At 41.2% G+C, this 26,649-nt stretch overlaps 1 long non-coding RNA gene across 1 annotated transcript; it reads right to left on the bottom strand.

Moving 5' to 3' along the window:
- Positions 1–4,132: 4,132 nt before the first annotated feature.
- On the bottom strand, positions 4,133–15,340 carry LOC117946340. Its single transcript, XR_004657005.1, has 3 exons — positions 15,328–15,340; positions 9,230–9,232; positions 4,133–4,226 (listed from the first exon to the last, which is right to left on the bottom strand). It is a non-coding gene; the product is annotated as an uncharacterized LOC117946340 (long non-coding RNA).
- Positions 15,341–26,649: the final 11,309 nt, after the last annotated feature.

Here is a 26,649-nt window from a genome sequence, read left to right as displayed (position 1 = left end):
AAACATCCTTCCTCGCTGGCGGAGCAGTGGTGGAGGAGCCGCCCGGGGCAGAGCGACAGGACCCAATGCCGCCCCTCACCAGCGGAGCAGTGGTGGAGCAGTCCTGGGCAGACCGACAGGCTGGGGACCCGGAACTGAGGCTGATACGACAGCGGAAAGAGCAGGTGCTGCCACCTTTAGTAATCAACCGCCAGGACTCTCCATACGTACACCAACTACAGCGAGAATGGGATAACCTGGTGCTGCGAGATGACATTCTGGGGCGACTACATCGGGAGACTGGGACCGGAGGAGAGGTTTTTCAAGTGGTGGTCCCAAAACAAGAAACTAAAGAGGTGTGGGGGATGTACCATGACAAGATGGGACACCCGAGTAAGGAAAGGACCCTCACCACCCTGCAACGGAGTTGCTATTGGCCGAGGATGAACGAGGACGTAAGAGAGTGGACAGCAGCATGCCCCCAATGCGTCTGTGCGAAGGCTGGGGCCGAGGTAAAAGTTCCCCTTTTACCCATTTTGACTAGTTACCCATTTGAAGTATTGGGGGTAGACTAGCTGTCTTTGGGGCGGCCGGAGGATAGGCACCCCTACATATTAGTTATAATGGATCTGTTTTCTAAGTATGCCCTTGCAGTACCGACCCGAGACCCGTCAGCGAATACCACAGCACAGGCCTTGTACAACCACTTGATCCAGATCTTCGGCTGCCCCGAGCGTATCCTGAATGATCGAGGAGCAACATTTGAATTATCAGTAATGAAAGAACTGTGCCAGCTTTATGGCTGCCTAAAGAGCCGCACTACCGCCTACCACCCCCAGGGGAATGGGGCATGTGAGAGGTTCAACCAGACTTTGTTGGGGCTGTTGAATTCCTTGGAAGAAGTAAGTCAAGCCCAGTGGCCAAGTCGACTGCCCGCTCTTGTACAGGCATATAACAACACCTTGCACAGTACCACCGGGATGACACCACATTTTGTGGTGTTTGGAAGACATGCCAGGCTGCCCGTGGACTGGGTAGCCGGGCTGAAGCCTACGATGGAGCCCCATACCCTGTCGGGTTGGGTGAAGGAACACCAAAGAGCCTTACAACAGGCTTATCAGACAGTAACCCAGCAAACGCGACAACAGCAGGACCGGGATCGGACCAGCTATAACAAAAGGACTCAGCTGGCGCCACTGCTCCCCGGAGAACGAGTGTTGGTCAGAAATTTCCGCAGGAGGGCTAAAGGGAAGTTGAATTGGCGGTGGGTCCCAGAACCATATGTGGTGGTGAAACAGCTGAGAGAAGGTCATCCGGTCTACCTACTTCAGCCAGAAGGTAAAGAGGCACCCACTCGTACAGTACATAGAAATAACCTCCAAACATGCCCGTTGGACCTGTTACCATCTAGACATGAACCAGAGGAACCGCAGCCTGCTGTGTCCCCGCAAATGGAACCCATGCCCCCTCCAACGTGTTGGCTGCCCAGATGGGTGGCAGCTGGTCCTAGCCGGCCACCAGCGGAGCAAGACCCGGTATTGGACCAACCACCTGGCCCTCCAGTAGAACTGGCAGCCCAACAAGAGAGAGTAAACCCTTTGACGATAGGCCGCTCTACACGGCCGAATTTGGGTCTGCCCCCAGCTCGGTATAATAGTGAGTAGATGGTTGGGACGACCACCAATAAAGAGGGGGGGGAAATGTCAAAGGTCGATTACACTGTTGATATGTTTACATGGGCTTGCTGTGATTTTGGTTTGGGTTTTTTGCATGCGTTTGCTGTGTTTTCTGTTTGGGTTTATTGTGGCATGTCTTGAGTTTGTTGTATTGCATGTTTGGTTTTGTGGTGGCTTTATTTCCTTGTTTTAGGTGGGTTTTCTTTATGGAGACTGGAGACCGTCCCCCCTGTTTGTTGTTGTCGCTCGGACTTAACAAGCTCGGAATTACACAAGTGGACACACCTGGGCTTGATGGGGGCAGGTGTGTGAGAACAAGGCGGTGAAAAGGGGAGAAGCTCGGCAGAAGCGGGAGAGAAGCTACGGGGAAGCAACAGGCGAGGGCAAGAGGAACTGGCGGAAGAGGAGCAGAGCAGAATCGAAGCAAGAGAAGTGAAGCCAAAGAGACACGGAGGATAGCGGTAGCTGAGACGAGTGGACGGTTGGGAGAAGCGTCTACAATAGACACTCCAAGAAGGACTGAAACGCGAGAAAGCAGATAAGTAAAGGAACGTCTGTCGGCTATTCCTCGGAGAGTGTGTGGCGTGAGATACTGCTTATGATCTGTGTTCTGAGAGCTCTGTCTCTGTTCCCTCCCAGTGCCAGCTACGGAGCAACGAAGACGCTACGCCGACCAGACGAAGAAGGACCCCGGCTTCCGGGAGTGAAACGTGGCTGCCGTTTGCATCATTGCTGCCTTGGACTAAAACGAACATTGAACCATAAACGATAAGGACATGACTCTTAGTATAGTACACAAGTTTTAACCCTTCCTTGCTGTCTCTTTTATACTTGTTGTTTGTTAGTCTTAACCTTTTTAGTATAGAATAAAGAATTACATTTAGACAAAGCTGTGTTGTGGTGTGTCCTATTTTGTAAGTGGGAAGATTTTAACTGCTGGTAGACCGCCTATTAGTTAAAAAAAAGAAGGAACACTCCCCTCCTCGCGGCGGGGTTGTGAGATTATTATTATGTTTTATATCTGACCTCCAAATCTGAGACCAAAATGGGAGGGAGAGAAAAGCCAGTCTCTGAACTATAGATAAAAAGAAGAAAATAAAGTTAGGCCGTCAGGTCCATACATCCAAACCAAGATAAAGAGTTCACACAGCTAAAAACTAAAAAACAATTCAAGACGATGCGTTAATAGACAAATGTGATTTTCAGTTCAAAATGGAAAGAAATTGACGAAATGAGTGAAGAAAGGAAAAGCCAGAGACAATGTAAGCATTTCAAATGAATGTAATTACAATCTAAATTTCTGTACTCATATTTCTCCAGTCGTGGGTTCAAACAAAGATGGCAACATAATGTAGCTGCCATTTCTGGTGCCTTGTGCAGAGGATTAAAATGATAAAATATGACTGGAATTCAATCATCAAAGCATAAGTCTTAATGAAAATAATAATTACACGAGGAGCTTAAACTGAGGCTTTTCAAGCAATGCTTTAATTCTGGGAATGTTAAGACCAGCCACTGGATCTCCCCAAATTAAAAGCCGATGCAAGATGTAAGATCCACATTTCTCTTGAATTCTAAAGCTACATGGTAAGGCATTCTCAAGGGAAGGCAGTGTCTGTCTAGAGATGTTCAGTACCTGTGTGAATCTTCAATACTGGGTCATCAAGCTGAACTCACTATAGTCAATCAGTAGCAATCACTAACTTTTGCAATAGAGTCTTCACTGGCAACCATAGATCATGCTGGTGACTGAGAGCATTGTTGTCAGCTCAGCTGTAGTCTTGCTTTGCCACTGGCTACTCCACATAGCACTGCAGGATGGGAGAAAAATGTGCTCTGGTTTATTGGCATTTCTTTAAAGCTCCATTGTGTAATTTCTTGAATTGAGTATTGGCAAAAACCTATTTGTTCTTTCACAAATGTGTCATTCATGTGTAATAACTTCCACCAACTAATCAAAGTATTCCCGTAAGCGTAAAATCTGCCATTTAGAGTCATTCACTTGCTCCTATGTACTCTGCCATCTTGCGCCTCTTTCTTCAAAATACATTAGGGGAGTTTTTCCTTGCCACTGTTCCTTGCCACTGTCACAATGTTTCTTGCTTGGAGGAAACTACTAGAACTGTTGGGTCCTTGTATATTCTGGAGTATGGTCTAGACCTACTCTATCTGTAAAGTGTCTCGAGATAACTCTTGTTATGAATTGATACTATAAAAAACAAAATGGAATTAAATAAGCCAACGAGGGACGCACTTTTACACTCAGTGGCAGCATGATGAATGCCAGGGAGGGGGAGAAGATTACTGAGTGGTAGATTTAAAAGCCGGTTGCAGCTGAATCACGCCTATTCTCTAGGACATGTAACGCAGTCGCCAAGGAAATAAAAAGATAACTAAAACGACAACATGACAGGCAACGCAACAAGGCCACGGTTATCAGTGAAATGGCTTTTCCAAGAGAGAAAGAGCAAGGATTTTAAAAGGGACGCCAAAGTTGCCTGCTTTCTTCTCTAAAGGTAATTCTGCCTATTTGTGTAAATTCGTCTAAATATAGCAGGGTTGTGCATAACGCTATATCGATGTCTAGGATACTTTTCCTTGCTTCCGTGATAAAAAAGGATTGTCTACCTTGTAACATAAACATAATCATATGTGTTGTGATTTTCCATGGCCGACAACTCACGTCATGCAGTCGTAACACAGACTAGTTAGAACTGCGTGTAATCATGGAGATACTAAGAGCTCATTTCGGTTTCATTGATTGACATTGTTCATTCAGCTCAGAGAAATATTATAAACACACAGACCTCTGTTGTTTCTCTCCTACGCTGTGAACATAGCCTTACACTATTAATCTTGTACAAGATACAGAGTAATGATAGCACTGATACTTTACTAACATTAGCTTGCATATGTATGGGAAACTGATAGCTGATAACAAAACTATTACTACTACTACTACTATTACACGGGAAGGAACTCTTACTGACTCAAATTTGGCGTTCGGCCAGCAAAGGAGTTTTAATACGCTCGGAATGGGAGGGGCCACAAAGTAATATTCAGTTGGTTGTCATATACAATTTCACCACTAGATGGAAGAAATTCTAACACAGTGTAGCTTTAAACCAATCACAATTGTCTTGGGTGGTGATAAGCGTTGGACAGAGCTGTTGTAAATAGTGTGTGTGTAGTGCTAGAGAAAACTCAGATTGGACAGATAGTTCAGCTAGCTGTCTCAATTTAACATGAAAACATCTGAGGAGCAGTTCCCCATAGTCCTCAAAATCCACCAGAGTCCAACAAAAAAGAAAATGGAAGGAAACGTCGTAATTGTCCATGAAAGTCCATGCATCCGGCGGAATTTTCTGCGAAATCAAAGCAAAACCCCGAAATGGAACGTCAAGGATATAGACTAGCTCAGCCGGTGATACACAGTTTGTCGCTCCCTGTGGTCCATCAGTAAGGTAAAAACCTTTCTTTTGTGGCCAGGTTGGCTCAGTGGTCGAGCAGGCCAGAATTTGAACCCTGGGACCTAGAGTCCCAGGATTCAAATCCAGCCTGTGAAGATTTCTTGCATGTCTTCCGCCCCTTTTTTACCTAACGGTCCTGTCAAAAATTAAAGGCGGAAAAGCCCCCAAAATACCTTTTTTTAAACAAATATGTCACTGCTTGACTTAACAAAAGTGAAAAAACTACACAGTAGGAGACAACAAGTCTGAATGAATCTATTTTCCTATGGTTTTCCACCTCTGACCACTATGTCTGTTTGTCCACCACTTTGGTCCAGAGTGAACTATCTCAATCATAACTGGATGGATTGGCACAGATTGGTTCGGATTGAAATGTCATCTAGCTGCTTGATTAGGTCAACATTTCAATAAGTAATAATTTAAATGAAAGAAAATGACATTTCCATCAGCCTCAGCTGTACTTTGTGTTTAGTGCTGGTTAGCAAATGTTGGCATGCTAACACTAGCATGGTCAACAAGGTAAACATACTGTTTTAAACAAAGAATGCACCTACTGAGGAAAAAAAGATGAACATAATCTAATTTATTGCCAAGCAAGTCTGAAGTTGCAGTGAATTTGCACTTGGTGTATTAGATGCATACAGTAAATAATAAACATTTTTAAATTGGGATAAACAATAAAGCTAAGTACTTCTACAGTCAAGAATATAAATACAGAATATATATATTAAAATAAAAAATATGTGAAAAGACACTATTACAAATATTTAAATGTAACTGTTTTTACAAAGTAAAAGAAGGCTGTATGGATTGTGCAGTCTGTGCAAAAATATTAATCAGGGGAAGTGAAAAAGTCCACAGCATAGTGACTGTGCGTGTGTGTGTGTTTGTGTGTGTATGTGTGTGTGTGTGTGTGTGTGTGTGTGTGTGTGTGTGAGAGATAACATGAGAGATGAAAGAGTCTGTAAGTGGGGTTCCCTAGCCTTGTTTACTAGAGTTAACAGGAAGAAACTGTTCTTGTGACATGAAGTTTTGGTCCGGATGGACCACAGACAACAGCCTGCTTTGATGAAGGTTAGGATGATCATAGTTTTGATATCTTAGAAAACGCAATGACGGATTACAGGATGGACCGTTTAATTGGGGTCTGCGAGAAACTGGTCAGCAGCTTTACCTATTGTTGGAAAAAAAGAGGGATCATGCAGTGGCACAAAAGCAGCTGAATGGGCACAATCTGAACATTCCCTTAAAGCAACACGAGAGCGCTGTGACTGCTTTAGATCCCCCTACAGTTTGGAAGCGGAATTGTCCCATTATGTGTCATTGGAACCACAGATCCGCTACCCGATCTGGCAAACTTGCATAGAGTGGTAGAGGGACGCAAAGCAAAGTTACCTGTTCATGAACCACTGAAATCATCTTGGAAACATTATGTGTGTATATATGTGTATATAGTAGTGTGTATATATTGTTTTGTTTTTTTTGTAGTTTGTTTTGTATGTGTAAGTGCATTGTGAGCAATGATGATCCAAAGCAAAATTCCTCATATGTGTCCTCATACCTGGCAAATAAAGCTGATTCTGATTGTTATTATTTTAAGGTACAAAACGTTTGGAGGGGGGTAGGTAAAAGCCTTCCCCATTCATCTTAATCCCAAACCAAAGAAATCAAAACCCAAAGATGTCCAGTAGCATGCATACAAAAACCAAACAAAGTTCTGGCAACCCTGGTTTTAAAATAGACAACAACACACAGGACCAAACAAAAGCAGACATTACGTCCCGGAATAGAAATTTCAAAGGGGAAAATACTGGCTTTAGCATTGTTGTCAGAGAAAATCAGTCAGGAGAAAGTGTTTCCGTTCAGCACAAGTTACCACGACGATTTAACCCAGTAACAAGTGATCTCCAAGTGATCCTGAAGTTACCTTGTTAACGCCAGATCTTGCTTCATAGTACAGGCCTTTGGTTAAGTCCACAGCCTCAGTTACCATAGTACATGCCTCTGAGGTTAAGTAACCTCTCTTTCTGAAAAAGGCTGGAGTTCCCCCTCTGTCTCAGGTTTCATTAACCTCCCTTTCTGAGACAGAAAACCCAGAGTTTCTCTCACCTCAGGGTTAACTTACTCAGAGTTTCCACTAAACTTGCTTTCTGAAACGGACCCCGGGCCATTTGGCCAAATTGTTACAGAGAAACAGTTTGTAAAGTGTGATCTGTCTGTAATTTCCTTCAGTACTCCTGAAGTATTCACGTTCATGTTCAAATTCTGTTAATCAACTCTTCATGGGGCTCAGTACCCAACCTTTCTAAACACATTTTATATGATCTTGTGCTCAGGAAACAACATTATCTCACTGTGTGAGTGGGGTGTACTGTGAGTTACAGTTTACGCAGCCCAACCCTACGACTATGTGAAACAGCCAAGAACCAAACAACATAGGAACAAAACAAAGAGAACAAATAAGTAAAAAATAAGTAGAATAAACTACAACCTAAGACATTTGCATTCTTATTTCCTATTTAAGGAGAATGCCGGTGGATTTCAAAACGTAGCTCTGTGTAGTGCTGTCAGTAGAGAGACAAAGGAAACCAATCTGTGCTGTTTACACGGTTATCCTTCTGCTAGAGTTAGCACCAAACAGGCTTAAACAGGGCAAGTTTTAAATGTGTTTTTAGCCTCTAAACATGATCAACATGTCATTACCAGTGCCTACCCATGTGCAGTGATTCCTTCTGAGGGAACACAGTGAATCTGACTGCTGCAGATGTGACAGAAAGGCACACAAGTTGTGTTAAGTCATACCTCTGTGTACTTCCTGTTTTCTGGTGAAGTCCACATTAGTCGATTGTCACAACTTTTATGCCTATCTGTTTTTCTGTGTTTCTTTTTTCGCCTACACCCACAGCAGTCACATTCACTGGGTTAGCACTAAAAAAATAAAAAATAAATTAAAAAAAACAGAGCTACATGTTGAAATCGATGTTGGAATTCTCCTTTAACTGAACATAAATATATTTTACTTGTTCTTCATCTGGATCACGTTGCCCGTGTTAAAGCAGCCCCTGATCAGTTAGAAAACGTTCCTCTCTTCACTCCCCATCGTCGTTACTTTCATTAGAAAGTGATTGTGGATAGACAGGAACGGGGTGATAGAAAGAGTGGATGATAAGCAGCAAAGGGCCACGGGTTGGATTAGAAAGATTTCAGATTTGCGGCTGCCAACGACTCAGCCTACGTGGGGGGCACACTCCACCGGGTGAGCTAGAGGTTGGCCGGACAGAATGACTAGGTTCAGGTGCTGTGTATTGTGTGTTTTTTCTGTGGATCTGTCTGTGTTGGTGTGCTCCTCTCAGCCTGCGTTTCTCACTGCATTGCTGTGTCGCTCCAAAGTGAGGGATCGTTCTTTCTTTTTTTTTTACTACAAAATGCAGATCGTCCATGACTAAAGAAAGCGTAACATTTCTTCTTTGTCTCCATGTCAAGAAGCCAAATAAAAAAAACTATCCTTGCTCAATTCACCCAGGGTGCACGGCGTGTCACGCGAGTCACGCCTGCAGCTACTACCTAAATATATACACTTTATGTATTACATAGGCTGTATGGGTTTTTAAAAAATATATAAATATTAGACCTTTATTACATAGGACAGCTGAAGACAGGAAAGGGAAGAGAGAGGGGGACAACATGCAGCAAATGGCTGCAGCCCCCAATGTGGCTACGGACTACATTTGTTTTGTTCCTTTTGCTGAATTTGTTGGATTTTCCCCGGGGTATGTACATATTTGTCAGTGTATAAGTGGCTTATTTTAAATTGTGTTACCATAATATGCCTCAGATAAAACATTTTACAGTATTTCAGTTGAAAAGAAAACTCCACTTTCTTTCACTCCGCACGCACTGTCTAACTTAAAAAAATATGTAAGATATAAAAATATACAAAGTTTAATAATAGGCAGCGTTTCAGTACTAAACCATCTTCAGGCCGAATATTTTGGCAAGTTAGACAATGGGCAGGAGTTTTCTTGCAACTTTTTTCCTGCTTTTCCCCCCTCCAACTAACATTTACGCTGTTTTATCGTCATTTCGGGCGATACGGTGAGAGACTAGCTCCAACGGGATAGAGGAAGTGTCACATCCATAGACTATCACTGTTACTGTTACTGTATTTGGAGCTCTACCCAGGAAGACTGATTGGTTGAAACACTCCGCCCCCACTGCATTCTGTAAGACAAAATGGCAGATGACAAAAGTATTTGTTTTCTAATATATCCGGGGCCAATTAAAATGGATGAATAATTGATTATTCTTTTATTTGTGAGGGATTGTTGAAAATGGACAACAACATAATGCATTACACATACATTACATCACACACATACTGTACATGTACCATTTCTCCAATAAAAACAATCTTTTTTATTTTGATATTTTAGCGAGGACACGTTTTGGTTAAATAAACCATGATTTGTTCAAATAAATATATATATTTTTTTTGTCTACAAATATATTGATTTGGTTTTAGGCGGTAATACTTGATATAGTCATTTTGACTTAAAAAAATATTTTATCCTTACATAACTGCAAGACAGCAACATGATACAAACTAAGGTTTTGATCCAGAGAACTGAACGCTCTTGTTTTCTAGTTTTGGTGTGTCATTTTCATTGTTCCACACAATAATAAATGGCTCCCCTGACCATTCAGCTGCACATCAGCAGCTTTTAGTTGTAATAAGCCTGCTGGAGGCTGTAGGGAGCGTCAGAGCCAGTACTGGCAGACCTGTAATTAGGTTGACCTTCACCTCGTGCTGCAACAGAAATTCTCTTGTCCACTATACCTTTTTTTCTTCTGAAAACATCATTGTGAACTTTCAAACATTCTTTCTGCAGTGCAATTTTAAGGCTCAACCCCGGTCTGTCAGCCAATCAGGGTGCAGCTCCTCTACGATATGCAAGTGTTTGAATTGGCCTGGTGAGGTGGGCTGTTGGATCAGTGGATGGCGAGGTGAGGTCCTTTGAGAAATTGAAAGCCTAGCATTGCTGAGCAGGTGCCGCGCCGCTGTGCAGATCGATCTCAGGTGGGATTCTGTTCCCTGCCTTAGCGTCGCTCTATAGAAACACCCGCAGCCCAGCATCACGTGCTCTGCACCACTGACCATTCTGAGTAATCAATACCTGTTTAGAGCCGGCATTTTAAGGCTGCTCCCCACCTGCCTCTTTACTTTTATGAAAGTCCCTGGCCTTTGATTTCTATCTGTACACCTTCACACAGAGTTATTGATTACTGTCGCATTCTCTAGCCAGAACTCGAGATTGCTTCTCTCAGTTCGACATCTCTTGGAGTTCCGTGGAGGTGCCGCTGCGTGTCCCCGAAGCCTCTCTGGCTCTCGTGCAATTTGATTTGCTGCGGGCATGCCGGAGGATGACTAGATAATGGGTTGCTTCTGATTGACTTCACCCTGCTGACGCCAAGTAGTCCAACGTTACAACAAACTCAAATGCAAGCTAAGTAGGAGAAGGGTAAAGAGTGTGTATGGACTTGCAGTGCTACACTTGCATGCCTGATCATGTGTGTGTGTGTGAGTGTGAGTGGTAAATCCTCCAATTTGGATGACAGAGAGGCAGGGCTGCTTTGCTCTAAATGAGCTCCCAAGAGTTAAGAGTCCTCCAGTTTGTATCCCTCCCTGTGGGTATGCAATGCTGAGGAGCTGCCAAACACACACACACCTTGAGCACACCTACCACATGCACCGGCATGTGGACACATGAACACTACACCCACATAAGATAGTTGAACATGCTGTTCCAAACATGCAATTACTATTATTAATGCATTTACGTGACAGTACAGTAAATAAACAGGGAGGGTTGCCAGGGATACCAGAGATAATCAATTTTTGATGAATAAAGGTATATTTATTTTTCAGACTTACAAATATTTGCTTTTCCAATATCTGGATCATTTTCAGTGAGAGAGTGAGTGAATGAGGGACATTCAGCCCTCTAGGCCAGTCCCCTACATCTGTGGTTCTCACCCACGGGGGGTTGCGAGATAATTTGTGGGTTCGCGAGATCGTTGGGGAGACAACAAAAGAAATAACATGTTTTAGACTGGGGAATGGTTTTTATATCATATGTGATACACATTCATATGTGTGAAGTTTGGTACATTTCATGTGTTTGATTAAGAGCTTCATTTGTAAATTAGGAGGTCCTGGAACACAGAAAGGGTGCTGTTTCGACAGGTCAGGGGGCAAGAAAAAGTCACTAAGACATACAAAATCCATAGAACCTGAAGCACATTAGACAAGGCTAGCCGCTAGCTGCTAAAAGTAAACTGTCATTAAAGCAAAGCATTATTTGTTTCCATGTATTATTCAAAGCATTCACAGTTACTCAGCCACTCAAAATCAGCACATGTACAAAGTCTTTGGCGATTAGACTTCATTCCTGGATTGAGGGTTGGGCTCTTTCCCTGCAACGACTAAATGGCAAAGGGAGAAACAATTATTTACAGCAAGGTTGTGACTCCGTGAATGGCCCTTGTCATTGTGTAACGATTCTGATTGGTTGAGCAGGAAGGTGAACGCCTCCAACAGCTGATTCGAGTTAGGTGGAGCATTGATTAAGAGTGAAGTCTTCCAGAAAGGATTTACACTGAGATACATTTCAAACAGGAGAGACTAGTTGCGGATATTTGACAGTTATACACAGCATGATAAAATACACATGTATTAAGATACCAGCTGAATTGATTTGGGAGAGCATCAATTAATAGTTCCTGAAAAGAATTTACGCTGAGCTACATATCTCACCCCCATGAAAATGCACCACATGATGAAAATAATTAACAGCCCTTTATGCACTTTCTGCCCAATAAAAGCCCAAGGAACATATCTTCACATGTTCTGGGAATGTTCTCCTGTTGGCCAGTTCTGGAACAGTATTGCATCCAAAATCTCCGCCTTGATTAATATTGTTGTGCTTATTGCTGAGTCTTTGAATTCTATGCGGTGAATTTGTGGTGGTCTTTACTTCCATTTGCTTCTGTTTGCATGTGTGATTGGTCCCTTGTCTAGTGTCTGCCTGTGTGTGTGTCTGTTTATGTATGTCTGTTTCTGCATGTATTATTTGTAAGCTGTGGACGTCACTTTTTTTGTTGCGTTCTTTTTGTGTCCCCCCCCGTCTTTCCTCTCTGTACGTTTTGGCCCTGGGACACGTTTTTATGTCCCAGTGATCGCCTGTGGTTTGTTTGTGATTTTTCTTAATTTGTAGAATAAAAAAAAAATAGAAAAACATTTGATCACAAAAAAGTAGCGTGTTAATGGAAATACTAATACATCAACGCAATACAAAATTAATAAGCAACAGCCTACAGGGACAGGTAGCGGGGCAGTGAAGTGTCCATGCGGGTCTCTAAATTGGAGAAAATAATTCATCCAGGTGGGTGGAAGGTGGATGGATGTTTTTAAGCCTACTGCTGATTCAGATGGAGAGATTATTCACGCATCACTAACAATCTGTTTGTGTGTGTGTGTGTGTGTGTGTGTGTGTGTGTGTGTGTGTGTGTGTGTATAAATTATTTATATATATATATATATATATATATATATATATATATATATATACACACATACATACATATATATATATATATATACACATATACATATACATATATATATATATATATATATATATATATACACACAAACACATATATGGTACGTTTAGTACTTTTCATACAATACAAACTTATAAAGATATTAAAAGCAGCAGGTTTGACATTGAATGAAGTTACAGGCATAATGAGCGTAGCGCTTGTGTGTGTGTGTGTGTGTGTGTGTGTGTGTGTGTGTGTGTGTGTGTGTGTGTGTGTGTGTGTGTGTGTGTGTGTGTGTGCGTGCGTGTGTGTGTACACGTGACTTATTTGTCTATAACAATGATTTTTCTTGCTGTGGTTGAATTCTGTCATATTGCATTTCCCAAAAAGTTGACTTTGTGATCTTTGTTACTTGGGCAGATCTGACACACTCATTGAATTAAGTACAGTTGTTATTCTTCGTGTACTCTACACTCTCTGCTGCTCTATGTGTATGTATGTGTGTGTTCACACATTCTCACTCACATCGCGTAAAATACGGACGTTGGTCAGGCGCATCTGGCGTTGTTATTGATGCTGCATGTCTCTAAAGGCGCTGGGTCGGGACTATTGGTGTCACTTTTGACGCAGTTAGGTTATGGAAAAGGTCGTGGGTGGGCTTAGAGAAGGAACATTTCCGTGACACACTGGACATAAAATGGGTTTTTGCGTTGTATCTGACGATGAGAGCCACTGCCCAAGCGTCCGTATTTTACGAGTTCAGAAGGTGAACCGGTTGGTGTGTTTGAAAGAAATGGGCATTTAAAGAGAATTCTGATTTTTTTTTTATTGTCAGTGTCTCATTTTTTTCCCGTATGTGTTTGAAAGAAAATAAGATTTAATTGACGTTACTTAAAAAATGACAGCTCAGAGGAAAGGATGTCTAATTTTGTTTAATGCCGTATGCCTCGACTACGCTCTTCCGAGACTCTTTCACTAGTCAACTATTGGCAGGACTTTTCCTTTTACTGCTTTTGTGAAATGAATGGATTTAACAAATATTGAAGAGGAGGGATGAGTAAGACCTGACAGAAACCTCACATTTTTCCATCCTTTTATAATTTATATGTGTACAAACAATGATTTTATGTCTGACATGAATGTCTTGGGTTGTATATGCATGTACACATTTATGTAAAAGAAAAATTCTAATAACTATATTGTTACATAAAAGGAATACCAGACTCTTAGAAACCACAATAACCTGCACAATTGCTTTATTAAGATATTTATCATTCTATTTAATTGCTTCACATTTTTGTATTCCCACCTTGTATATTTTCAAATATTTGTTCTTGTATTCTATTCCTATTATTATTTCATGTATATTGTATGTATGTATGTATATTGTATCCTAGTATTTCATTTATATTTATATTGTGTGCCGTATGACTGATTTTGGTGCTGTAACACTGTAATTTCCCACTTTGTTGGGATCAATAAATATCTATCTATCTATCTATCTATCTATCTATCTATCGATTCATCTACCAACCATGTAGATTTCATGAATAAATCCTCAGACAAACATTTGAGGCCGTGGTTGTCATTGGTTGCCACCTAGGTCTGGTCCACTGAACAAAGTAACAATGATTACACACTTAAAATGAGTAATCCAGAACAACAAGTTGTTAAACTTAAAGCAGTACTAAATTATTTGTCTCAAACATATCTATGATATTCTACTTCAGTACACTTTGACAACAAATATTACTGAGACAACTACAGAGGAACATTTACATTATAGACACCACCTCTGGTTATCCTAACAATTTGGGCACAATTAAGCACACTGACCATCCACGGCCTTGTTGTTATGTGCAAAAGGCTGTGAGTGGATGCCACCGGCGGATCTCTGTGGGATCATTAACATTCCAGGTAGACCACAGACCAGCCAGTTACTTCTTAAATGAGGTTGACAGAAGGTCTTTAAATTCTGTACAACCTTTGCTCAAACAAACCAATTGTTTACAAGAGTGCTAATTAATTCATCAGTCTTAATCAGCAGAGATTTACAGCAGTGGAAAAATAATCAGTGGACCTGCCGCATGTGTACCTGGACGTAATGTGTGTGGATTAGCAGTCGTTGCACACATTCACACACAAACAAAGCCAAAATAGACAGGCAGAAAGACACCTACGGGTTAATTATGTTAAAGTAAATCCACAAAAACACCCACTGCTGAGGTCAGAGGGGACAATGTGATGGAAATACATGGAAGAACGAACCCAGCGACTGGATAATAGCACTAATAAAATGTAATGTAGGCTATTGCTTCAGACACACATTCACATACAAACACACTAACAAGCCAACACAGTTGTTTGCCAATTGTTATTCTAGCGATGTTCGCGTTGTGTCAATTCACTCAAATCGCTCAAATCAGAGCCAGAGGAGAGTGCTAGAGGACTGCCTTGACAAGTAGCTGAGCGGAGCGATGAAAGTAGTGTTTTGGAGCTTAAAGAAGAAAGCCACACACACACAAATAAAAAATTAAATTGTACCCCTGCCCTTGACAATAAAGGGTGAAGGTCTGAAGGAGACAAGATTAAATCAGGACTGATTTCACTGGCCTCGGCTTTTCCTCAATTTCACAAATGTGAATTCTGAATTTTAAAATGATCAGCACTTTTCCTTCTGTCAGCTGAATTATATGCTAACTGATAAAATGTTGCAAAACACACACACACACACAAATAAATTGTTTAATTAGTTCATTAGAATTTGGATGGATACTGTTTTACTTTAGTGTTGATGTAAAGCATGTGAGACTGTTATTTTCCATAATCAGAATCAGGCAGCCACACTGGCTATGGTTTTCCCTAATGCACAATGCCATCAGCAGATGAGCCCCCTGACCAAATGGACTCATGTTTTGGGTAAAAGGAATAGATCCTGGCTGATGTGGCCTCCATTGGTGGTGGCTCATCATCTGTTGGAGCTGGAGCCGCTACTTGTAGGCAGGCTTGTGAGGAGGAAGAGGATGCTGCACAGCCTGGCCCAATTGACCATCCACTGCTACCCCAAAAAAAGAGATAGCGTGCCACCAGTGGGGCACAATTGGACTTGAAGGAGAAGGCAGTGTAACGGTTTTTGGATTTATTCGAAGAATTATTTTGCTTACAATTTTTCAATTTATTCATTAGTCATTAAACTGTTTTAGGCCTAAGTAATGTGAGGAGGTACTTGATTTTGATTAAAAGTTGTGGAACATCTCTGTTATATTTGTATGTTTTCATCCAATGAAATTTTGTAAACCAGTGTTGAATAAGTGTTTTTCAAATCCTGGGTCTGCCATGTACTGTAATTAACATTATCTTTCAGAGCAAGGTTCCAAGGACAGGAGTGTACTGGGGACAAACACTTTTGCAAGATCTTGACTTTGTTTTGCAAGATATAGAGTTTCATTTGCAAGACTTCGCAAATCCAACAAACAATAAGGCTAACCTAGCTAGCTAGCATGTAGCTAGCACAACATGATTACATCTTCTTGGTTGTCTATATACATCCATTTATTTCGAAAAGCATTACTAATTAATTAGGGGTGATCCGAGTATCCGGCTGAAACGAGTATCCGGTACGGATAAAGCACTTTTGCCGAGTAAAAGTATTTTACGAGTAATATGAGTCAATATCCGTGCTCGGATTGAATACAACTCCTCAACTGGCCGCGCAGCGTTCTGTGATAATCATAGCGCCCCCCCGCCTACAAACACGCTCGGATCAATCTCACACACAAGCACACACACACACAACATGGAGAAATGAGCTCCCTCGGCCTCTCTCTCTCTCTCGCTCCCGCTCCGTCAGTCAATCGGGTCTGCGGATCTGTTCCGTTAACGTTTAGGGTTTCTTCAGCTTCAGGTTTGTTTTTAACTTCGGTTTACATAGTAAGCAGTAGATTTCTGGTGAACGTGGGTTTCAGACATGCTGCTCGGTTTAAATGCAACTCCCGTTGCGTCTCTGCCATCAGAGATTTTTTTTTTTTTACTGTCAGCTGCCCCCCCCCGCCCCCTCGCCCCCTCTCTCTCTCTCTCTCTCTCTCTGTGTCTCTCTCTTACACTCTCTCTCACACACACACACACACACACATTCACCTGGTGTGAAAAACAAAAAAAAAAGAACAAAAAAAAAAAAACAATCACAATGATAATAAAAAATAAAAAGCAAAAAAAAGTTATATTGAGTATGAAAACTCTTGTTCATTAAATTTTACTTCATAATTGCAACGGCATGTGTTGTATTTATTGTTGCAAAACCTGTATATCGTTTGTTTGTTACCATGACAACACCATTGATCTGAAGCTTGATGCTGTCATGTAAATGGTTTTCTTCTTCAGCAATAAATATAACGATTTTTTATCAACTCATATCAATTGCATGCTTAAATAGCCTACCGGTTAAAGCCCCACGATTTCAAGAGAGCCCGACCCACGTCCGGTTTAAATGTGACAGCTTCCGGTTTAGGCCCCGCCCAGTCCGAGTACGGATACAGATACAGATAATTCATGTGGTATACAGATACACCCCGTTTCTCAATGTCAAGGATCCTTCCTTGGTAGGACGAGTCCTTCCAAGGAAGGATCCTTCAGGAGCAGGTCAGAGTCCTCCTTAGCATTTGGAGAACATGTACAATGGAACAGGCTATCAAGCGCACGTCATTGCGGGCTCAAGTCATTGAATTTTTTTGCCGCATTTCAAAACACTGGATGTTAAGTGCGCTGTTTAATTATGCTGTTGGGATGGAGAAGATGAGTTAGCAGCCGTTTCTTAATGTCACGGAAGGATCCTCCAAAGACAGGAGGAGGACGCTACGTCATCAACGTCCGCCGAAGGCCCGTTCCAATGTCGAGCATCCTCCGAATTCCTCCAAGGACTGAGTCCTTCATTCAGAAACTTTCCCATAGACAGAGAAGGATGCATCTGTGTATCCTTCGCGGTCTCAAATCACCCACAATCCTATGCGCGGGCCTTCGCCGACTCGATAAAAAAAATATTAGCGGACCTCAGCGGGAGTTCGAGCGGCATCGCTGACGGTGAAATAATAGTTTAAATGTAAGTATCTTTAGTGTGTGCCGTACATTTGTTATCACCGTTAAGGTTTTACATCAATGTAAAGCTTAACTCTTTAAAGCTTGTACAAATTGCTCCAATAATTAGGTAGATACACCCCGAGCTAACGTTAGCTAACAACCTATAATTTAACTTTCGGCTGTTAGCTAGCTAGGTTGCTGTCTTTGCACAGTTTAATGTACGGTGGCATGTTCATCTCTTTTTAAATGCCGTTACCGTCTATGCGTAACGTTAGCAGACATTTAGAAAGTTGTTGTGTTTATCACTGGCTGTAGACGGGAGGTAACACTGCACCGTGTTAACTTCACTAGCAACTTTCAACACACAAATTGTGACCTGGACAGAGGAAACTTCAAACAATAATTATATTCAGATGCTATCTGTTTTTATAACTCGTAACATATAAATGTTTTAAAAAAGAAAAGTAGAAGTTAAAATTAGCTTGTAGTTTACTGCATATATAAGCTTATTTTTCAGGTCAAGAAATGCTAAATATGATCAGCAACTACAGCAAGGTAAACGCCAACAGCTAATGAGCTACCTGAGATTAAATAGTAATGTAGACACACAAGCATCAATCAACATATGAAAAGTCTTAACAACATTTATAAAAACCTTCTAATACAGTAAAGGCAAGTGTTAGTGTGTTTGTTAAGTTGGCTGACTTGCGCAGGCTTAACTTGACGTGAAGTATAAGCGGAGCGTTTGTTTCATAGTTATTTATTCCACATATAAGCACGGATCTGTTCATCCGTCACTCTCTTCATACAAGGGAACTCAACTTACATACAAGGCATACACACAGGTATAAAAAGAAACGTAATACAGCAACCAATACTATTACCATAATGTTAAGAGCATTTTCTAAAGATGAGTGCAGTGTTAAATGGTCAAGAGTGGTCATTCTTCATGATGAAGAAAACTACATTTTAACTGTATTCTTCAATATACTTGTGATACAACTGTAATATCTTACCAGGACAGGTTGGATGACTAACCTAAAACGTTTTCCTTGTCTGAGGTCTGGAGGCAACACCATCATCGGCAGCTGTGTCTGATCGCCCTTCATGTTGAATATACTGGTGTATACAATATATAGTAATGTTTGAATAAATGTTATAGTAAAGATACATGTAAACCTTGCGAGTTATTAAAATGTTGGAGTTGTTAAATTGTGACCTGGAATTATTCAGATGATATCTGTTGTAATATTACAACAGATATCATCTGAATAATTCCAGGTCACAATTTAACGATAAAAAAACAGTTTATATTATATACATACGCCCAAGAACTTAATGACACAGACAAACCCGTTTATTTAAAGCATTTATTGTTTGAATGCCAATCTTTAATATAGCAAATAATGTATTCAACATCTCTTTGGCCTCTGTCACCCTGCTGGTCGTTGGCTTTGCCATCCTTGGTGACCGCCTCCGTTAGTCCCTGTTAAAAGACAGGTAACACAACACAAAGATGTTTACGTTATGAATGCTTTAACATAACGTTATTACATGGGAAAGTACTCCTACATGTCAGCCTTTGTTGAAAGTTGCTAGTGAAGTTAACACGGTGCAGTGTTACCTCCCGTCTACAGATACAACCAGTGATAAACACACCAACTTTCTAAATGTCTGCTAACGTTACGCATAGATGGTAACGGCATTTAAAAGAGATGAACATGCCACTGTACACTAAACTGTGCAAAGACAGCAACCTAGCTAGCTAACAGCCGAAAGTTAAATTATAGGTTCAGTTAGCCAACGTTAGCTGGGGGTGTATCTACCTAATTATTAGAGCAATTTGTACAAGCTTTAAAGCGTTAAGCTTTACATTGATGTAAAACATTAACGGTGATAACAAATGTACGGCACACACTAAAGATACTTACATTTAAACTATTATTTCACCGTCAGCGATGCCGCTCGAACTCCCGCTGAGGTCCGCTAATATATTTTTTGGGACCGCGAAGGATACACAGATGCATCCTTCTCTGTCTATGGGAAAGTTTCTGAATGAAGGACTCAGTCCTAGGAATTCGGAGGATGCTCGACATTGGAACGGTCCTTCGGCGGACGTTGATGACGTTGATGACGTGGCATCCTCCAAATTCAGGTTTTCAAGGATCCTTCCTTGGCATTGGGAAACACCCACAGATACAGATAATGCTGTACTCGCTCATCCCTATAATTAATACATGCCAAAGTGAAGTGTTATAATGGACATTTTTGTTGACTGTTGATGTCAATGATTGCAGGCTAACCGTACTAGCTAGCATCTAGCTAGTAGTACGACATGATCACATCACCTTGGTTGTCTAAATACCTGTTTATCTTGATAAGGATTACTAATTAACACGCACAATAGCGCTAGTTTGGGTTGTCATAACAGGCTCGTTCATGAGCTTCTATCTTGTGTCTCTTATAAGTATACTATAAGTATAGCTAGTTTGTTCTCTTAATACATGGTATAGCGAGCTAGCTATGTGGCGAACTCGTGAACTCGCCTTTTCATTGTATAAAATATTCGGTAAACATTGTGTTTTCATTGTTTCTCAACGTTTAAATGCTTATCAAAATAAAGTGATGTATTAGCCCCCCTTATTAAAACCATTAACTCTGACAGTCTAATATCTGGCACACACGTTGGTCTAGCACCGAAACTTACCGCCATGGCATATGTAGACAATGTTACATTTGTTATTAAAAATCAGATGGAGAGGGATGTTTTAACCATTAATCATTTGAATTTATATGAATTAGCTTCTGGTGCAAAAATAAATCATGATAAAACAGAGGGTGTTTGTATAAGACAAAACATGAAACACGTAAATATTAACATTAAAGTAAATAATGAAATTAAAATCCTGGGTTTAACCATTTGTTATAAAAACTGTTGTATACATACATCTTTCCTCCATCTCACAAAATGATAATTCAATTAAATACAGTGTGTAAATTTCGTATGGGGTACAACAAGAGAAGTAACAAAGAGAAATCATGTATAAAAGCAAAGAATATGGGGGGTTGGGGGCAGTAGATATGGGAATGAGATAATATCGCCTTTGTGAAAAATGTATCAGCAGCCATCTCCAGGAATGCTCTCTGGGTCAGTGACCGCTCCAAATGGAGAAAAAGGAGAGGCCGAGCCAGACAAGGACCAGAATATATTATTAGTTACAGTGGTTTTATATATGAATATGAAAAACTTAAAATTGATTGGAATGGCCTCCCGAGTAAAAACCTTTTTTAATTAATAATAAACATGGTGGTTAAAATAATTCTAAGCCCTTATCATATGACAAAGAAACAGTTCCTGAAATAAAAAATAAGAACTTCTCAGAGAGCATATGTGATATGAGGTGGCTGATGTCTGTAAACAGACTTCCTGTCAGAGCCGTTGTGTCTCAGAGTTGCTATGTAACAACTAAAACATGTCCAAGGATTTATTGCAACGATGATGAGACACAACAGCATCTCTTGATAGATTGTTATAGGGCTAAAGAAGTCTGGGACAAACTAAAAGTGTATGGTGTAAAGTTTACGATTTCCTATAAATCTTTAATGCATTGTATTGACAGTAGTGTATTAGAGAAACATAAGGAGCTGATACAGAAAATCATATGGATAGACCTTACAACAGACTGTTGTAACCAGAAATGAAGCATGCAAACAAGTGCTTACTGAGCTAAGAATTAGAAGATCTCCAGACCAAAAACAGCTCCCTTCCTTGGGACATTTTCAACTTGTGATGTTTTGCACTTTAAGCAGAGGCGGACTTACCATTAGGCAAAGGTCGGCAATTGCCTTAGGCCCCAAAGCTACCAAGGGCCCCGTAAAACGCTTCCTAAACGTATGGTTACGATTTGTTGTCTATTCACCAATTAATTATCTCTAAGCATTGATAAGCTAAAGTGCTATCTGATTGTTTAATTCATGATGAGAAACTCCGCCCAGTCCCCACTACATTGGACTATTCCATTATCCTACTGCTAATCTGCGTGTGTGTGTGTGTGTGTGTTTATCTAAACAAACGGCTCAGCATGTTGTAAGCTGGAGGCTACAGACAGTTGAAAAATGGAGCAAATCTATTGAAGTGGTTCTGAAAATAGGAAGAAACTGTTGAGGGAGGTGAAGGAGGACCGTAACGCAGAGTAGCGGTGCAACTTCAAAAAGGCTTTATTGGCACAGTCCAGGAAAACACAGGGAACGGGCAAGGTCCAGAAACAAGGGAAATCCAAAACACAAAAAATCCAAGGATACAAAAAGAAGAGCAGTCCAAAAACAGAACCAGGGGAAGACAAGGTCCAAAACACTAGTGATGGCAGTGTGACGCTGAAGCTCCGATACGTGCTCCGAAACCCTCAACTACAAATCTAGAGAACCACTGCTTCAAAGCTTGCTTTGGTGCGGAAAAAAATCATGTGACATATGACGTCCGAAGCAGCAAGTGCTTCATTGCCTGAATGAATCATCTGACTGGTTTGCGGTCCAATCAGGTGATTCATTGGAACGGCCTCGTGTCGACAGGTGATAGGTTGAAACAGTTTTGAGCGCCTTTTAGTCTTTATAACCGCTCTAAACAATGTACAATTTGTAGAGTTGTCGTAGTAGGTGTGTTATTGCTGTCAAGTTGTTGGTATTGCGTTTGTGTTGGATCAGTATGGAACCAGTCAGGAAGAGAGGGCGTTCGGACATGTGGGAACACTTTAATCTGATCGCTCCTTATGAGGTGGGTGTTCTGGCTGTTTAATATGTAAAGTAGGAAAAGTAAAGCTTATACAACAGTAACTGTCAGTATAGTAGCCTTTTATAGCCATGGTCTATATTAAGTAGCATAACAGTAAAATTATGTACATGATTAGTGTAGCTAGCTATCTTTATAGACTCAAGTTGCATTTTTATTTAAAAATTGCTTTCTTTACAGGTCCGGTGTTTGGTGTGTTCAAACCGAGCTGAACTATCATGGGAATACTTCCTCCATGATTAGACACTTTACTGCCAAGCAAGGAGCTGATAAAAACCATGGGAACAAAAATCAAGGTAGGCTATGTATTATATTATTATTATCTAGACAAACAAAATCTGATGTGATTGTATAACATGACTCATAGGTCTGCTTCGTTTAAATGCAGTTTCACATAAATCCTTAATTTCTTTTGTTAAAGTAGTTTTAATTTCTTTATATCTTTATTTATTTGTCTTAGTGGACCGTAAGCAAGAGCTAGATGAGGGTCTTGTGAATATGGTGGTGAAGGACTCGCAGCCCTTTTCCATTGTGGATGACTGTGGCTTCAAGGAGTTTGTGGCATTGCTTGATCCCACATACACTCTTCCATCCAGAAAGGCTCTGAAGAACATGGTGGTTAAGAAATACGAGGAGGAGAAAGCCAAGGCCAAGGCCTTCATGCAGAGGGTGGAGGCTGTGAGCCTGACTGCTGATATGTGGACCTCGATTAATATGGATGCATATCTAGCAGTGATGTGTCATTATGTGGATGATTCTGTGAAGCTGGCCACAGTCCTTTTGGGAGTGCTCCCTTTCCCTGAACTTCATACATCTGCCAACATCTCTGCTGCAATGAGGTCTCTCATGGAGGAATGGGGTATTGAAGGCAAAGTGACCTCAATTGTGACAGATGCAGGAGCTAATATGGTTGCATCTGTCAGAAGTTTGAATCTCAGACACACACTTTGCTCATTCCCTAAATCTAGTGATGAAGAAGAGTCTTGATGCAACACCTGGCCTAGAAAACCTACGCACAAGGGCACGAAAAGTAGTGACATTCTTCAAAACTAGCACAACGGCACATGAAAAGCTCAAAGAAGTACAGGAGCAGATGAAGCATCGAGTGAAGAAGCTTATTCAGGAGGTCGACACACGCTGGAACAGCACCTTCGTCATGCTACAACACCTTTATGTAGAAAGACACTCAGTGGGGGCAGCTCTTGCCATGCTGAAAACAGATGTAAGACCATTGTCTTCAGAGGACTATGAAACAGCTGCGGCATGCCTGCAATTGCTTGCCCCCTTTTACCAGGCAACAGTAGGACTGTCTGAGAGAAGAGAGTGTCAGGGTCAAAGGTTATCCCAATGACAAAATTTTAATGCAGTACCTGTATGAAACAATTGGAAAAACAAGCCACAACACAGCTAAATTACTGTGACAGAACTTGTTGACAGCGATGCAAAACCAGTTTGAGACTACAAAGAACCAAACAGAACTGACTCTTTCGACACTGTTGGATCCAAGATTCAAAACCATACGATTCTACAATCAAGGACAGGCATCAGTGAGACGACTAACAGCACAATGCTCACAACTGATAAGATACACACCATCATATGTTTCACCTACAGAAGAACAGCCCTCCACATCAGCTCAACCAGCACCTGCAAATGTTGAAAATCCACCATCCACAGTTAAAGTCATAAACAGTTAATTGATAAAATTTAAACCTTTCAGAACTGATAATTATCATCATATTTGACTTTTAGGTGTTAACCTTTGGGAAACTCTGGACAGAGATGCTTCTGAAGCAAGGAGGGCAAGGAATGCCACAGCAGATGCTACAGTGGAGGTGCAGAGGTACATGACCGATCCACCAGTTGCAAGATCAGAAGACCCATTGGCGTACTGGCGAAACCATCAAAATGTATACCCTCGTCTGTTTAACCTTGCAAAACAATTTTTATGTTCGCCAGCATCATCTGTTCCTTTTGAGCGAGTGTTTTCCAAGTCTGGAGAGGTTGTGAGCAAAAAAAGAAACCGACTCAGTCCAAAAACTGTTGAAAAAATAATGTACCTCAATAAAAATCTTTGAGTGTTCCCCATCCCAAAAATCACCCCCTGCCATAGTTAACCAAGCACACCCAACCTATGCCATATTTTCCCAGCATTCTCTCCTAAATAACACAAAATACATTTATCAATTTTTATTTGTAAATAGAACATTATTCTCAGCCTTATCGTGTGCATCAAAGAGTTTCCAAAAGAAATATAGTTAAAAATCTAAGGAGATCTTAGCAAAGATGCTTCAGAACTGAATTACTTTCTCCAATACTCCTCACTGGTTAATTTGACTGCAGCCTTGCTTTTCGCCAGGAGAGGTCGCTGCCACTGAAGCTTTGAGTAATTAACCTATTTTCGAACCAATTGGCTCAAGTGGTTCAGTGCTTCGCAAAAGCTTCATTTGGCCATCACTACAAAACACAGGTTAACACGGGGAATAACTCACAGGGAATGTAGGGAGAACAGCTGGAACGCCAACATGGACATCTTCCACAAGAGACACAAGGATGTAACAAGAGACAAAGGGCACACTGGGGTTAAATACATGAGGTAACGAGGTAATGGGGAACAGGTGAGACATCAGGTGGATCACATTAGGGCGGGGCAGGATAATCAGACAGGGAAAAGTCAAGCTTGGCAAGATGAGACAGGACAGGAAACCAGACTATCAACATAAAACAGGAAGCAAGACAACAGACACTTACTGGGGAAGGCCAAGAAACAAACACAAGGAGCAAGACAGGAAAAATAAACCCAGTAAAAAACCCAAACTATTACACTAATGAAGAGGAGCTACCCACCGGCAGTGTCAGCCCAGGTTGCTCTAGCGATGCAGGGGCTACAAACAAGACAGGATCCTTCGAACGGATATAGTTACGGAACTGCTGCTTTCACTTTTCATGATGATGACTATGACAATGACGAAGATGATGACACACATAATACTCAGCAACTAGACCCCGTGAGTAGCAGTCACCCTAATCAAGGTGTTATGATTGAAGATGATCCAGCACTCTTGCCAAAACAGTTGTCAGACAGAGAGCGCTGCTCAGTAGTGCAGAGGGAACCACAACAAGTCAGGGACAGAGTTTTTTCCAAGAAAACAAGAGGGGCGCAGATTTACAAGCAGTAACTATTACATGCAAATGAAGAATGGAGAAAAGATATGCAGGTCTTGGCTCGTATACAGTGAGAAAAAAGGACTGAAAAAGGAAAGAACAAGGGTTGTGGAGGGCCCCATGCCTGTGTTTGCCTTAGGCCTCAAAATGACTAAATCTGCCCCTGACTTTGCGACATGCACTTTGGGCTACTACATGCACTTTACTAGCCCTACATCTCATAATTGTTATTTGTTTGCTGTTTGTTTTTTCTTTGCCCGCTCTCCAATGTATGCCAACTGTTTATAACCTGTAATGTGAAAAAAAAAAAAATACTTGAATTAAGCTCTCTAAAAAGAAAAGGAAAGCTGGAACACTGTGTGTTCATGGTGCAGGTTGACACATTGTGTTTTTGTTGCCATTTTTAGACCCTGGGCTGTCTACAGAGACCACTTTTTTTACAGTGTGATCTGGGGCCAGGCAGCTAGCAGATAGTGAGGAGATGTTTTTTACAGTGTGTTCTGGGGACAGGCAGCTAGCAGATAGTGAGGAGATGTTTTTTACAGTGTGTTCTGGGGACAGGCAGCTAGCAGATAGTGAAGAGATGTTTTTTACAGTGTGTTCTGGGGACAGGCAGTCAGTGGATAGTGAGGAGATGTTTTTTACAGTGTGTTCTGGGGACAGGCAGCTAGTGGATAGTGAGGAGATGTAGGCTGTATGTGACAACAAATTGTGTAGCCTAAAACACGCACGACATCACTTTTGCTTTTTGTGAAGGGTAAATAAGCTGCCCTATTAAGTTCCATTAAAGACTGTTTTGCCGCTGCCAACTGCAGCAATCTCACTTTATACTGGACCAATGTCAAAGACTGTTGTTCCCATCAGTCACTTAGACACAAAAACCAGAGGTGAAAAACAC

This window comes from Etheostoma cragini, chromosome 6 (assembly GCF_013103735.1).
Source record: "Etheostoma cragini isolate CJK2018 chromosome 6, CSU_Ecrag_1.0, whole genome shotgun sequence".
Classification (NCBI taxonomy): Eukaryota; Metazoa; Chordata; class Actinopteri; order Perciformes; family Percidae; genus Etheostoma; species Etheostoma cragini.
This window is presented reverse-complemented; position numbering and strand designations above follow the sequence as displayed.